Source organism: Apium graveolens, chromosome 7 (genome assembly GCF_009905375.1).
Source record: "Apium graveolens cultivar Ventura chromosome 7, ASM990537v1, whole genome shotgun sequence".
In the NCBI taxonomy this organism is placed as follows: domain Eukaryota; kingdom Viridiplantae; phylum Streptophyta; class Magnoliopsida; order Apiales; family Apiaceae; genus Apium; species Apium graveolens.
In genome coordinates, this window is record NC_133653.1 from 120,317,709 (window position 1) to 120,334,149 (window position 16,441).

A 16,441-nucleotide genomic window follows, 5' to 3' on the forward strand; every position below is an offset into this window, starting at 1 on the left:
AACATTGATCCAAGAATATGAGAACTTTAAACTCCAAGAAGGAGCAAATATCATCGATATGGAAACAAGATTTACTCGTATCATCGATGAATTATCTCAACTTAAAAAGAATTATACTCAAAATGAAAAGAATAGAAGAGTGCTCAAATATCTACCTCCAAGTTGGATAGTTAAAGTTACTACTATAAAAGAGATGCACAATCTAAATGAGTATAAGATTGATAACCTATTCGGAAATCTTCGTGCTTACGAGGAAGATAATATTTCGGAAAAGGTAACTCCAAAAGTGGATGATAAAAAGAAAAATATGGCTTTAAAGGCCACATTAATAGATGAAAATGACAACGATGAGGAGTTGAATGAAGAACTCCAAGATCTCGATGAAAGTGAATTTGCTTTACTTACGAGACAACTTCTTCGTGTGCTTCAAACAAAAGCTCAAAGATGCGGAAAAGACTTTCTTAAATCAAATAATCAACATAGAGTTTCTAACTCAAACGGAAGGCCAAATTACTCTCAAAATTATTCTTCCAACTACAAGAGTAATTTTCTGTCAACAAGCTACAACAAAGGCAAAGGCAATCAAAATATGAACACTTATAGTAATGACAATGTCTCAACTAATCATCCCGTGTACACTCCTCCAAAACCAAAAGATGCATCTCCGGAGGAAACACAAGATGTGTGTTTTTAATATAAACAACCCGATCACTTGTTGAGTGGCATTATGACACTTTATAACGCTCCATTAAACTCTGAATTGGTGTATTTGTACTCAAGTTGTTGGTATTTTAATATGTTTTATAGTGTTTTTGCATTTCAGGCATTAATCTGGGATTCAGGTGAATTAGCATTATTTTGGTGCTTATATGGTGTTGGGATGGTGTCCATGGAATAAATGTGGCGCCCTCCAAACCCGGGTCAGAAGTTTGGGGTCCACACACCTTATTTATAACCTGCTTATAACATTAATGCAGATAATAATAATATGCAGTGACCCTATTTACCAACTACCACGGATCGCAACAGGTTAAAGTATGCACACAAGCCACACATCTACTTATATTACATACCGTTCAAATCCCAATCATTCAAACTCAAACTGAGTATTAAACATTTTTACAAGCACACAGCACTGCTCTAACTACTGGATCCAAGGCACACATTGGCCTAACTTGATCATTATATGGTCTGACCACGAATCTGGTCCACAATTTTATAAAAACAATCCAATTCCAACATAATAACAGAATAAACAATAATAAACAATAACCAGAATCATTAACAACAGTGAGTGCTTAACAATGAAAGGGTTTCAATCCTTGTACGGATCAACAAGATAATTTCAAAGCTTGGATGCTGGGTAATGAAAGAATTGGATAATAAAGGAATCAACATTTCAGGGTTTCGAAGATTTGAGCTTTCAAAGAGTAGGATACAATGGGTTGAGTATATAAGTAACTTAGTTCAGTGTTTGGTTTTTAGTTTGTATATATTTGTGGAGTAGTATTGTAGATTTGTGGTTCATTTTTGGGGTATACAATAGTCAATAGCTTAAAAAGAATAAAGTTTATGGCTCAAGAATAATAACTGGAATCAGGGTTTGGGTTTCAGTGCCACAAAGCACTTGCAATATCAACAAGACTATCAAGTATTACAGTATCTCGAGAAAGTTCAGAACACTTGCCTGGTATTAGCTTACTACACTGCACTCGCTTCCAATCACAATCGTCTTACTCCTCAACTACCTGTTTCCCCTTCCTACGTCTTGCCTCTTCTGCTCACATATCATAAATATCTATCAATAATCGACTCATAGAATTCTATTCAACACATACTTTTATCTACCCTTCGTTTCACCCAAATCCGATTAACGAATTGAAAGTTACACAATAATCAAGTAAACACCGAATATATAGACTGATAGTCAATCAACAAGTCACGTATAACACATAATACATCACATAATCAATGACATATCATTTATAAAGAAGCCTCGGGTCATAAATAGGCTTTCTTGTATTTAAAATGATTTTTAAAATATTTTTCGGAATTAAAACGGGTCGTGGGATCAGTTTCGGGTTAATAAACAGGGTTCGGTTGGCCAATTCTAGCTTCGAAACAATTTTATAATAATTATCGAGCCTTGGAAATAATTTAGAATAATATTTTAAAGCTCGAAACTATTTTTTGGAATTTTTAAATTATTTTTAAATTATTAAATCTAACTAAATAATTAAGTAAAATCAATTAATAATTAATTAAATCAATTAATCAATTAATTTTCAAATTAATTGACCAATTAATCAATTAAAATTAACTAAAATTAATTAACTAATTAATTCAGATTTATTTCTGAATTAAAAATAATTTTCGGAATTAAAATACTAATTTTTAGAATTTTCAGAAATTAAAAATGATTTTTTATAATAAAAATAAATAGGAAATATGATTTTTAAACACTTTTAAAACAGGAATCCACTTTTTGCAAAGTCTGGAAACTTCAGGGACCTAACTGTATCGTTTTTAAAACTACAGGGACCAAACTGTAATTTTGCAGTCCAGTCGCCGGAAAACGTCGGGGGTGGCCGGAGAACTGGACTCCGGCATCCTCCCACCACCACAAGCTCCAGTTCAATACTACACAATACCAGGAATCTATATCTGCAATCAAAATTCACCAATAATCCCAGACTTGGCCGGCAATTGGCCAAGAACATCGCCGATTTCCGGCGAACATCAGAAAACTTCAAGATACAACTCCCTTCGATTCACTAATCCTCTGTCAACGAGCTATATATCAATTGATTGCAAATTTCATAAGGAACACAACCCACTATAAATCAACAGCTAATAACCCCTAAATCAAAAACCCCCAAATTTAAATTGAAAACATTCATACGGGTTATAAACCCTATTTTTGAAATTCGAAAATTAAACCCACTTTTAAGCATGTTATTGAACTCCAAATAAGACGTATGACATATGAAAATCATCAGGAAAACAAGCTCTATAACATGCAAGCATCAAATCATACAAACAATCATCCGAACAAAAATTCATATTTTTAATCAAAATAATTCAAAAATAAATAAATTTATATAAAATCAACCTTTGATTCTGCAATTCTGAAACTTGTATAATCTGATAGTACCCTTCAAAACCTCCATTTTGGTTACTAGAACTTTCCGAGCAGATTTCAATAACACCTCCAAATAGTAGTTTGATTCTCAGAAAGATTTAAGAATATATGATTTTTCTCTGTAAATTATATAATTATCTGTCTGCAAATAATTTTGATACGAAATAAAATACGGGAAAAGGCTATTTATAATTACGGAAAATTAGTATCCCGTTGGATCATTCCGGATATAAAACGGTACGTTTATTTATAAAAACTGATCCAAACGGTATCGGTTTTCGGGATAATTATCCAAACCAGTACAATTTGTACTGCGTTCTTGGTCTCAGCGCCTGGTTACACATACTACGAGGTGATAATTGGGATAGTTTAATAAAAAGATCCTGTTTATCGAAAATACGGGTTTTATTGATTTACCGAAACGAATATTGTATCGAAAATGTTGTGTCGGGACCCGCGCAGAACAAACCGTACGCCGAATCGAAAAAGTCGAAACATGGAATATGCTCGGAATATTACAACTAGGTTAGGAAGGAGTTCTCGAAAGAGTTTCGGGTTCCAAAAATGTAACAACGGATGACGTCGGTTGGTTCCCGTTTTTATAAAATAGATTTTAAATGCTCGGAAAAAGATTTTGTAATTTCATATGATCCTTATAAATCCATAAATCAACATAAAAATAATTAGGAAGATATGACAATTATCTATATTTTATTTTGGACATATAATAAATTAAAATACTCAATTAATAATAATTTTAAATATCCAAACACCGATAACACTTAACAATTAATTCATAGAATAGATACTGAATACACATAATATTTATTTAATAGCAAAAATAATTACACGATATATCCTGGATATTACATCCTTCCCCCCTTAAAAGGAATCTATCCTCAGAATCTCCTAAGAAAACAAATGAGGATACTTTTCTCTCATATCACTTTCTAACTCCCAGGTTGACTCTTCAACCTTTGGGTTTCTCCACAATATTCTTACTAACTTTACCACTTTATTTCTCAATACTTTCTCTCTTTCTTCTAGAATCTTTATCGGACTCTCTACATATGATAAATCTGCCTGAAGCTCTATTGGCTCATATTCTATTACATGCCTGGAATCTGGATTGTACTTCTTAAGCATTGATACGTGAAAAACATTGTGAATGTGCTCCATGTGCGGTGGTAACGCCAATTCGTAAGCTACCTTGCCAACGCATTTTAGGATCTCAAAAGGTCCGACATATCTTGGGCTAAGCTTTCCTTTCTTCCCAAACCTCGTTAGTCCTTTCCATGGTGATACTTTCAGTAATACCAAGCTTCCTTCTTCAAATTCCATGTCTTTCCTTGACTGGTCTGCATATTTCCTCTGACGATCTTGTGCGGCTATTAATCTCTTCTGGATAATTTCAACAATTTCCTTTGTCTGCTGTACCAATTCAGGTCCAAGTATTTTGCGTTCTCCTACTTCGTCCCAATATACTGGAGATCTACATTTGCGTCCATAAAGGGCTTCATAGGGTGGCATCCCAATACTGGCATGATAACTGTTGTTATAAGCAAACTTTACCAGAGGTAAATGCTCGTCCCAACTTCCTTTAAAATCAATAGCACAAACACGTAACATATCCTCGATTGTCTGGATCGTTCTTTCACTTTGGCCATCCGTCTGAGGGTGATAGGCCGTACTCATATTCAGTCTTGTTCCCAAACATTCTTGAAAACTCTTCCAAAATCTTGAATTAAAGCTTGGATCTCGATCAGATACAATAGACACAGGAACTCCATGACAAACTATAATTTCCTTCAGGTACATATGGACCAACTTGTCGAGCGAAAATCTTTCATTTATAGGCAGAAAATGAGCTGACTTGGTAAGTCTATCTACTATAACCCAAATGGCATCATGATTAGCCCTTGTCCTTGGTAATCCAACTATGAAATCCATGGCAATGTGTTCCCACTTCCATTCTGGAATTTCCAATGGCTGTAGCAATCCGCTTGGTCTCTGATGCTCTGCTTTAACTCTCTGACATGTATAACATTTGCTAACCCATTCCGTAATTTCCCTTTTCATATCTGGCCACCAATAATTCACTTTCAAATCCCTGTACATTTTGGTACTCCCTGGATGGATGGAATACCTCGAACTATGTGCCTTTTGTAAAATTTCATTCTTTAACTCCGTCACCGGTGGAATCCAAATTCTAGATGAAAACCTCAGAATACCTTGATCATCTTTTTGCGTACATAATTCTTCCCCTACCAAATGATTTAAATCTTGATTCATTACATCTTCCTGACATTTCTTTATTTTCTTCAATAACTCTGGTTGGAAAGTCATACTGTATACTTTCGCTTCCTCAGGCTTGCAAACTCTAATTTCCAATTCTAATTTCTGAAATTCCTTATATATATCTTCAGGTACTGATAACACATTTAACCTTTCCTTCCGACTCAATGTGTCTGCTACAACGTTTGCTTTACCGAGATGATAATTAATCGAGCAGTCGTAATCCTTGATCAATTCTAACCATCTCCTTTGCCTCATATTAAGTTCCTTCTGTGTAAATATGTACTTTAAGCGTTTGTGATCCGTGAAAATCTCGCACTTTTCTCCATACAGATAATGTCTCCAAATCTTCAAAGCGAAAACTATGGCTGCTAGCTCCAAATCATGAGTAGGATACTTCTGTTCGTGTGGTTTCAATTGCCTTGACACATACGCAATCACCTTATCATGCTGCATTAGAACACATCCTAATCCTTTGTGAGAAGCATCGCTATAAATTAAAAAATTCCCTTGATCGTCTGGAAGTGACAAAACAGGTGCCATGATTAATCTTCGCTTCAACTCCTGAAAACTCTCTTCGCACTTGTCGTTCCATATAAACTTTTCATTCTTCCGTGTAAGCTTTATCAATGGTGTTGCAATCCTTGAAAAATTCTGAACAAATCGTCGATAATATCCTGTCAATCCCAAGAAACTTCTTACCTCAGTGGGTGTTCTCGGTCTCTCCCAATTCGTAACTGCTTCGATCTTTGCCGGGTCTACTTTGATCCCTTCGTTACTGACTATGTGTCCTAAGAACTGAACCACTTGTAACCAAAATTCACACTTCGAGAATTTAGCATATAACTTCTTTTTCCTTAAAATCTCCAAAGTTGTCCTCACATGTTCCGCATGATCCTCTTCCGTTTTTGAATAAATTAAAATATCGTCTATAAACACAGTGACGAACTTGTCCAAATACTCCTTGAAAATTCTGTTCATCAGGTCCATAAACGCTGCCGGGGCATTAGATAATCCAAAAGACATTACTAAAAATTCATAATGTCCATACCTTGTTTGAAAAGCTGTCTTTGGTATATCTTCTGGCTTGATCTTCAGTTGATGATATCCTGATCTTAAATCAATTTTGGAGAAGTACTTGGCTCCCTTCAACTGGTCAAACAGATCGTCAATTCTGGGTAACGGATACTTATTCTTGATTGTAAGCTTATTGAGTTCTCTATAGTCGATGCACAGTCTCATGCTTCCATCTTTCTTCTTGACAAATAATACCGGGGCTCCCCACGGGGACACACTGGGTCTGATTACTCCTTTCTCTAACAACTCCTGCAACTGCTTTGCTAGCTCTTTCATCTCAACAGGCGCCATTCTATACGGGGCCTCGGATACTGGTTCTGTTCCCGGTGCTAAGTCGATCGCAAATTCAATTTCTCTATCTGGAGGAAGTCCTGGTAAATCGTCGGGAAACACATCTGGAAATTCATTCACAACTGAAATATCTTCAAGTTTTGTTGGTTCTTGACTTCTGTCAATCACATATGCTACGAAATGCTCACATCCTTGTCGTAGTAACTTCTTGGCTTGAATCATCGTTAAGAACTTCTTTACTTATTTTTGACCCTTGAACGTTACTATTCTTTCATCTGGCGTCTTCACCATTACCTTCTTATTTCGACAATCTATCTGGGCATCGTGCTTAGATAACCAATCCATCCCTAATATAACGTCAAATTCTCCTAACTTAAATGGTATCAAATCTACACAAAACTTACTACCAGAAATCTCAATCTCACAATTCCCACAAACTTGATTAACAGATACACGTTCTTGATTTGCTAATTTCACAGTCATTATTTCATTTAAACACCCCACTGGACAATTTAACTTACTAACAAAATCTTGTAAAATAAACGATCGGGTTGCTCCCGAATCTATTAACACTTTGGCACATAAAGAATTTACATTAAGCGTACCTACTACGACATCCGTATCCTGGATAGCATCTTTCATAGACATATCAAAAACTCTTGCCCTCGGAGTCTCATTCACTGTTGGGGTAGATCCCATAATCCTTAATGCATTACTGACTGGGGCTGGTGTCTTGCAATCCCTGGCCATATGTCCTGGCTTCCCACATTTAAAGCACGTAAATCCAATGGCTGGAACCTTTACAGCTAGATTCCGGATAGGCTGATCCTTGTTTGCTGACTCTCTTGCTGGCTGATTCCGGCACTCCCTCGAATAGTGCCCTTTCTGGTTGCATTTGAAACATACCACATTCAACTTATTACAAACTCCCCCATGCTTCTTCCCACACACTTGACAATCCGGAAAAGTTAGTCTCAACTGATTTGGCTGATTTGCATTAACTGGACGGTTGTTCTGGCCTCCGTCTCCTACATTCTGTCTCCTGATATTAAAGTTTCTCCCTGGCTGAAACTTGCCCTTCTTAAAATTTGGAAACTTCCCTGGTTGTGACTGGCCCTCATTCCCTTCAAATTTCCTTTTCTTGCTTTCCTTTTCCTTCTGGAACATCTCACTCTCTATATCTGCGATCATAGCCTTCTGTACTACTCCTGCATAGGTATCCAATTCAAAAATGGCTACCTTCCCCCTGATCCATGGTTTCAAACCTTGCTAGAATCTTTTAGCCTTCTTCCTGTCAGTATCCACATACGACGGTACATACCTTGACAATTCCTCGAACTTACCCTCATAATCTGTTACTGACATGTTCCCTTGCTTTAATTCTAAAAACTTCAGCTCCATTTGATCCTGAACAAACTGAGGAAAATACTTTTCTAAAAACAATTCCTTAAACCTTTACCAAGTAATAACATCTGTACCTTTCAATGTCTTCACCATCTCCCACCAATATGTGGCCTCATTCTTCAGATAGTAACTTGCAAACTCAACCTTTTGTTCTTCCTTTACTTTCACTAAGGCAAATGCCTTCTCTATTTCCTTTAGCCAAACATTTGCTTCAATTGGCTCTAAGGAACCCTTGAATTCTGGTGGATTTACTGCCTGAAAAGTTTTAAAGGTTACCTGGGGGTTGGTCTGCCTTTGTTGTTGTTGTGCCAGATGAACTGTTTGTTGGGCCAGGATTTGAAGAATCTGGGCTATTGCTGGGTCCATGGGTCCTGGGTTCACATTTGGATTTGTATCATCTTGGTTGTTATTGTTGTTGGTTTCTTCATTCTGGGTGTTGGTGCGGGTATTTCTTCTGGGAGGCATTTTTCTGTAAAGAATAAATCAACTTATTTAGCTTTTGAATCAATCTTTTGCATAAAAGAAAAGTTTTGTAAAACAGAAATATCTCTTTTTGAAAACAGTTGTAACTAAGTAAATTGCATGCTTCTTTACAGAATTTAAATAGTTATGGAAAACAGGGTACATGGTATCATAGGGGTATAACTGGTGCAATAAATAAGGTAAGGTAAAACAGGTGCAATAAAGTAAATGACAGTGCTGGAAAGGAAAAAGGTACTGATATACATATATAGATCAAAAGTTTAGGGTGGTACAAGCGTAAAGATGCTTCGGAAGTAAAAGCAAAAGGGGTACTACAACCTACTCACTAGTCAGCATAGCTAGTCTATAAATACAACTCAAAAGTCTACTGATACACACTATACACTAATGTACATACTACATAACCATAACAACATTGCTCAGCATTTCCATCTCTAAATCTCTGGCTCATGACAAGTCTGGACCTCCAATCTCCTCAAGCTCCTCTAGAACCCACTTAGCCCACTCCACTAAGAAATCAGGAGTGATGTCCTCATGTGTAGCCTCAGCAATCCTCACAGCAGCTGTTCTACGAAACGCCTGAAACCTCTCCCTAAGTCGCCTCTCACCACTCCCCATCTCTCTGGTACGCATGATATGCAATAACTCCTGGATCTGACCCTGTAGGAATCGCTGCTCCATAAGGCAAGCCTCAAACTGATGATATGGGACAGGATAGGAAGAGAACTGGACTGAATGACTAGTAAAGCCTGAATCAGCAGGTGAGGGTCCTCTGACAGGTGGCCTCATGCCTGGAGGTGGAATAGCCTACAGTGGTACGGGCTGCAACACAGGTGGAGGTAGTATAGCCAACACTGGTGGAACAACAGGGTGTGGATCCGAAGACTACACTCCAACTGAAGGCTCTGAGTGATCAGTTGATACAGGAATAAAGGAGTCGGCCATCGCTGCTATCTGAAATCATATCGCAATATAAGAATCTCGAACCATAACGCAAATTACACTAATACCTGATATACCGAAGCACTCAACCTCTCGACGTTCTATCTATCTTATTCCTTACTTCTAATCCTAACCCTCTACCCATTCCCGTCAACCTAGGCTTGTGTGAGTGACTTATAACCTGTAGCTCTGATACCAAACCTGTGGCACCCTCCAAACCCGGGTCAGAAGTTTGGGGTCCACACACCTTATTTATAACCTGCTTATAACATTAATACAGATAATAATAATATGCAGTGACCCTATTTACCAACTACCATGGATCGCAACAGGTTAAAGTATGCACACAAGCCACACATCTACTTATATTACATACCGTTCAAATCCCAATCATTCAAACTCAAACTGAGTATTAAACATTTTTACAAACTTTTACAGACTTAAATTATCCCAAAAGAAGCCTACTAGCTCAGCTCAATCAACCTGAACCCCTAGCTCTCGCGCTGGACTGGGGATCCGCTGTACCAACCGGTTTCTTCTTAACAGGAAAAGAACAGAAACAATATCGCACAAATGAGCTAACTAGCTCAGCAAGTCACAATGACAAAACTGAGAATAATGATCATCAAGTGAATATGGTTATGATATCAAGTGAACAATGGATTATGATTTAGAATTGGATACTATATTTTTATTTTAAAAACCAAGGTTAGGCTGCTGATCAGTCACGTACTAACCCCGAGCAAAGCACACAGCACTGCTCTAACTACTGGATCCAAGGCACACATTGGCCTAACTTGACCATTATATGGTCTGACCACGAATCTGATCCACAATTTTATAAAAACAATCCAATTCCAACATAATAACAGAATAAACAATAATAAACAATAACCAGAATCATTAACAACAACGAGTGCTTAACAATGAAAGGGTTTCAATCCTTGTACGGATCAACAAGATAATTTCAAAGCTTGGATGCTGGGTAATGAAAGAATTGGATAACAAAGGAATCAACATTTGAGGGTTTCAAAGATTTGAGCTTTCAAAGAATAGGATACAATGGGTTGAGTATATAAGTAACTCAGTTCAGTGTTTGGTTTTTAGTTTGTATTTATTTGTGGAGTAGTATCGTAAATTTGTGGTTCGTTTTTGGGGTATACAATAGTCAATAGCTTAGAAAGAATAAAGTTCATGGCTCAAGAACAATAACTGGAATCAGGGTTTGGGTTTCAGTGCCACAAAGCACTTGCAATATCAACAAGACTATCAAGTATTACAGTATCTCGAGAAAGTTTAGAACACTTTCCTGGTATTAGCTTACTACACTGCACTCACTTCCAATCACAATCGTCTTACTCCTCAACTACCTGTTTCCCCTTCCTACGTCTTGCCTCTTCTTCTCACATATCATAAATATCTATCAATAATCGACTCATAGAATTCTATTCAGCACATACTTTTATCTACCCTTCGTTTCACCCAAATCCGATTAACGGATTGAAAGTTACACAATAATCAAGTAAACACCGAATATATAGACCGATAGTCAATCAACAAGTCACGTATAACATATAATACATCACATAATCAATGACATATCATTTATAAAGAAGTCTCGGGTCATAAATAGGCTTTCTGGTATTTAAAATGATTTTTAAAATATTTTTCGGAATTAAAACGGGTCTTTGGATCAATTTCAGGTTAATAAACAGGGTTCGGTTGGCCAATTCTGGCTTCAAAACAATTTTATAATAATTATCGAGCCTTGGAAATAATTTAGAATAATATTTTAAAGCTCGAAACTATTTTTTGGAATTTTTAAATCATTTTTAAATAATTAAATCTAACTAAATAATTAACTAAAATCAATTAATAATTAATTAAATCAATTAATCAATTAATTTTCAAATTAATTAACAAATTAATCAATTAAAATTAACTGAAATCAATTAACTAATTAATTCAGATTTATTTCTAAATTAAAAATAATTTTCGGAATTAAAATACTAATTTTTAGAATTTTCAGAATTTAAAAATGAATTTTTATAATAAAAATAAGTAAGAAATATGATTTTTAAACACTTTTAAAACAGGAATCCACTTTTTGCAAAGTCTGGAAACTTCAGGGACCTAACTGTATCGTTTTTAAAACTACAGGGACCAAACTGTAATTTTGCAGTGCAGTCGCCAGAAAATGTCGGGGGTGGCCGGAGAACTCGACTCCGGCATCCTCCCACCACCACAACCTCCAGAACAATACTACACAATACCAGGAATCTATATCTGCAATCAAAATTCACCAATAATCCCAGACTTGGCCGGAAATTGGCCAAGAACATCGCCGGTTTCCGGCGAACATCGGAAAACTTCAAGATACAACTCCCTTCGATTCACTAATCCTCTGTCAACGAGCTATATATCAATTGATTGCAAATTTCATAAGGAACACAACCCACTATAAATCAACAGCTAATAACCCCTAAATCAAAAACCCCCAAATTTCAATTGAAAACATTCATACGGGTTATAAACCCTAATTTTGAAATTAGAAAATTAAACCCACTTTTAAGTATGTTATTGAACTCCAAATCAGACGTATGACATATGAAAATCATCAGGAAAACAATCTCTATAATATGCAAGCATCAAATCATACAAACAATCATCCGAACAAAAATTCATATATTTAATCAAAATAAATCGAAAATAAATAAATTTATATAAAATCAACCTTTGATTCTGCAGTTCTGAAACTTGTATAATCTGATAGTACCCTTCAAAACCTCCGTTTTGGTTACTAGAACTTCCCGAGCAGATTTCAATAACACCTCCAAATAGTAGTTTGATTCTCAGAAAGATTTAAGAATATATGATTTTTCTCTGTAAATTATATAATCATCTGTCTGCAAATGATTTCGATACGAAATAAAATACGGGAAAAGGCTATTTATAATTACGGAAAATTAGTATCCCGTTGGATCATTCCGGATATAAAACGGTACGTTTATTTATAAAAACTGATCCAAACGGTATCGATTTTCGGGATAATATCCAAACCAGTATAATTTGTACTGCGGTCTTGGTCTCAGCGCCTGGTTACACGTACTACGAGGTGATAATTGGGATAGTTTAACAAAAAGCTCCCGTTTATCGAAAATACGGGTTTTATTGATTTACCGAAACAAATATTGTATCGAAAATGTTATGCCGGGACCCGCGCAGAACAAACCGTACGCCGGATCGAAAAAGTCGAAACATGGAATATGCTCGGAATATTACAATTAGGTTAGGAAGGAGTTCTCGGAAGAGTTTCGGGTTCCAAAAACGTAACAACGGATGACGTCGGTTCGTTCCCGTTTTTATAAAATAGATTTTAAATGCTCGGAAAAAGATTTTGTAAATTTCATATGATCCTTATAAATCCATAAATCAACATAAAAATAATTAGGAAGATATGACAATTATCTATATTTTATTTTGGACATATAAAAATTAAAATACTCAATTAATAATATTTTTAAATATCCAAACACCGATAACACTTAACAATTAATTCATAGAATAGATACTGTATACACATAATATTTATTTAATAATAAAAATAATTACACGATATATCCCGGATATTACAATAAAGCTCAGGAAACCAACTCATTGCAGCAAGAATTGAAGAAAAACATAAATTTCTCCAGGAGCACGGTGCGCCCGTGCTGTCATAGCAGGCGGCCACACCCAAACTACAAAGATGTCGCGCGCCCGCGCTGATAAAGCGCGCGCCCGCGCCAGTTCGGGATGTTAAAATCCTAATTCTACTTGGCTTCTAATTGGACGACTTCTACATTGCATGGGTTGCTATATATACCTAAATAAAAGACATTTTTCAAGAGAGAGACGTACCAGAGCACAAGGAGAAGGCATAAGAAGACTGTTTTAGCACGATTTAACGAAGATGAAGAAGATCTAGTTCTTACTTGTGATTCTTTGTTCTAAGTTGTACTTTGGATGCTATTTTTCTTATTCGTAAACCTATACTCTTGTTTTGTACTTTGTTTATTATTTATTTATAAAGACTACATTTATTATACCATGCTTTCATGGGAACCCACGTTGATGATGAGTCTGATTATGGGCTAATCATTATCGTGGGGTTCTAGAGGATTTATTTATGGATTTCTTTAGTTGATTTGTTTCGATGCCTTAGTGTATGGTGATTGTATGATAACCTAGTATTGGTTGTGCTTATTTGTCTTATGCACGTCGCGAACTTATAAGATAGCGTGTTAATTCTTAATGAAGCGAAAGTGAATTTAAGGGTTTAGAACTTGTCATGCTAGCATAGGTTCATGTGTTGTTGTTATGCATGATTCGTAGGTAATTATGATAGATAACTTGTGCATATACATATAGGGTCCTAATATAATTGGTGTCTATTCAGCTTCTATCTCTTTTATGGATGTCTGGTAGCATGGTATGCGTACAACGAAAGTTGGCATTTATCAGTTTCGTGTTATCTGATTAGTGCCATCACCATTGCATGCTAAGGTTAAGAATGAAAAGGCTATTGATTGAAGTACTTAATGAAGTTGAAATCCCATGTTTGTGTTATATATTATTCAACTCTCTTTACTCTCTTTAGTTAATGTTCTCTAGTATAATTCTCAATAGTTAATCGTAGTATAATAAAAACCCAAATTGTTATTCATCTTAGCATTGAATAATAGCCATATCATTGTAGCATAAGTGCATAAATCACAAAGTTAATCTAATCATGTCCCTGTGGGAACGAACTATAAATAACTCTATATTACTTGCGAACGCGTATCAGACCATCCATCTCGGCTAACACTTTTGAGATCAAGTTGAGCATGATTCAGATGATACATAACTCAGTTCAGTTTGGGGGTTCTCCTACAGAAGACCCCAACATGCACATCAGGGATTTCCTCGAGATCTGCGACACTTTCAAGTTCAATTGGTGACTGAAGATTCTACCAAGCTGCGACTCTTCCTATTCTCTTTGAGGGATAAAGCAAAATGCTGGTTACATACTCTACCACCAGGGTCTATCACAACAGGGGAGGATCTTACTCAAAAGTTTATCACTAAATTCTTTCCTATAGCGAAGACTGCTGCAATCAGGAATGCTCTTACTCATTTTGCTCAGCAAACTAGAGAATCTGTGTGAGGCTGGGGATCGATATAAGGAGATGCGAAGGAAGTGCCCACATCATGGCATGCCTGATTGGATGATTATAAATGATTTCTACAATGGTTTGGGCGCTCAGTCTAGACCTATGCTCGATGCAGCGTCTGGTGGAGCCGTTGAAGGGTTTTTAGCACATAAACGCAACGAAAACGTAAATTTAAATCTTAAAAAAAAACCAAAACCCTCCATAGGATCCATGCGAAGAATAATATTTAATTCGTAGTTCAGTATGTTTACCTTAAGAAGCTTTACGTTAATGGAAAGATGGAGGTTTTTAGTAGCAATCCAAGAACGATGAACGGAAATCCCTAGCAGCTGCTCCTCAAGTGTGAAGTACTCCACCAGTATCCACCAAGAGTACAATGTGATGGAGGAGGAAGAGGTTGAGAGGATTAGTTGCCTCCCTCTTGTTCTAGTTTTGAATTAGGGTTAATTATTTGGGTTGAGGCAAATAGGGTTTATAATAGTATATTTATAGGCAAAATTTTTAGCTGAAAATTTTCCATAAAATATTATTATTATTAACTCTTTAATTGATTATTCTTATTAACCAATTAACTAATAATTAAAACACATTTTAATCATTAATCCTTTTTCTAAACACTTTAGAAAAATAATTCTCTCACTTGATTTAATTTCCAAAATTAAATTCTTAATTAATAATATTAAGAATTAATTAAATCTCATTTAATCAATTATTAAATCTGCTAATTAATTATTTATTTCACAAATAAATAATTATCAGCCATTATTAATTAATTCCTCCACCATTAAATCATTCTCTTTTATGGTGTGACCATGTAGGTTCAATATTTAGCCGGTGGTAGAAATAAATAATAATAAAACTATTTTATCATTATTTATATAAATTCTCTAATTCATTAAATATGAATAATTAATAAATTAATCATATTTATTCTACATCGTGAGGGATACTTCTCAGCATATCGTGACTATCCGGATAATACGAATTCACTGCTTAGAATACCAAGAACCTATTCAGTGAGTAGTTACCGTACAATCAATTCCTTCTACCCTACAATGTCATGATTAAATACAAGGCATGGAACTTATGTCAAGCCTATCTAATTTAATCATTTGTTTTCCCATTCACTATGCTTAGTTCTATTTAATGTAAATTAGAAACTCCTTTCTAATTTCATTCACTCTAGCCAGAGATTCCTGAACTAGCATAAGTGGATCAGCATTGAACATTCTCTTCCTTCACTGGAAGGGGTAGATCCTTTATTGATCATACACTATCTTTGTGTACAAATTCCTATACCCAGTAGAGCCCTTATAATTGTCCCTGGAGACTAAAAACTAAACCAAAGCATAGTTCATTGTACACAAGATGACTATGATGATCTCAAGTCTAAGGATACTTGTACAACTATCGCTATGTGAACAACTGCTGACACGTGAGTGAACTCCATCAGTTGTTCAGTTGTGTTAGTCATGTTCAGTGAACTTATTCTATAATAAGCACCTACATACTAGCTATAGTGTCACCACATAAATGTCTATGAGAACAGACATCCTTCATAATGAAGCAAGCATAGTATGTACCGATCTTTGCGGATTACTAATTACCAGTT

At 35.7% G+C, this 16,441-nt stretch overlaps 1 non-coding gene across 1 annotated transcript; it reads right to left on the minus strand.

The window, feature by feature from the left end:
• Nucleotides 1-14,768: 14,768 nt before the first annotated feature.
• Nucleotides 14,769-14,873, minus strand: LOC141676396 (small nucleolar RNA R71). Its single transcript, XR_012556989.1, has one exon. It is a non-coding gene; the product is annotated as a small nucleolar RNA R71 (small nucleolar RNA).
• Between the last annotated feature and the right edge of the window lie 1,568 nt (nt 14,874-16,441).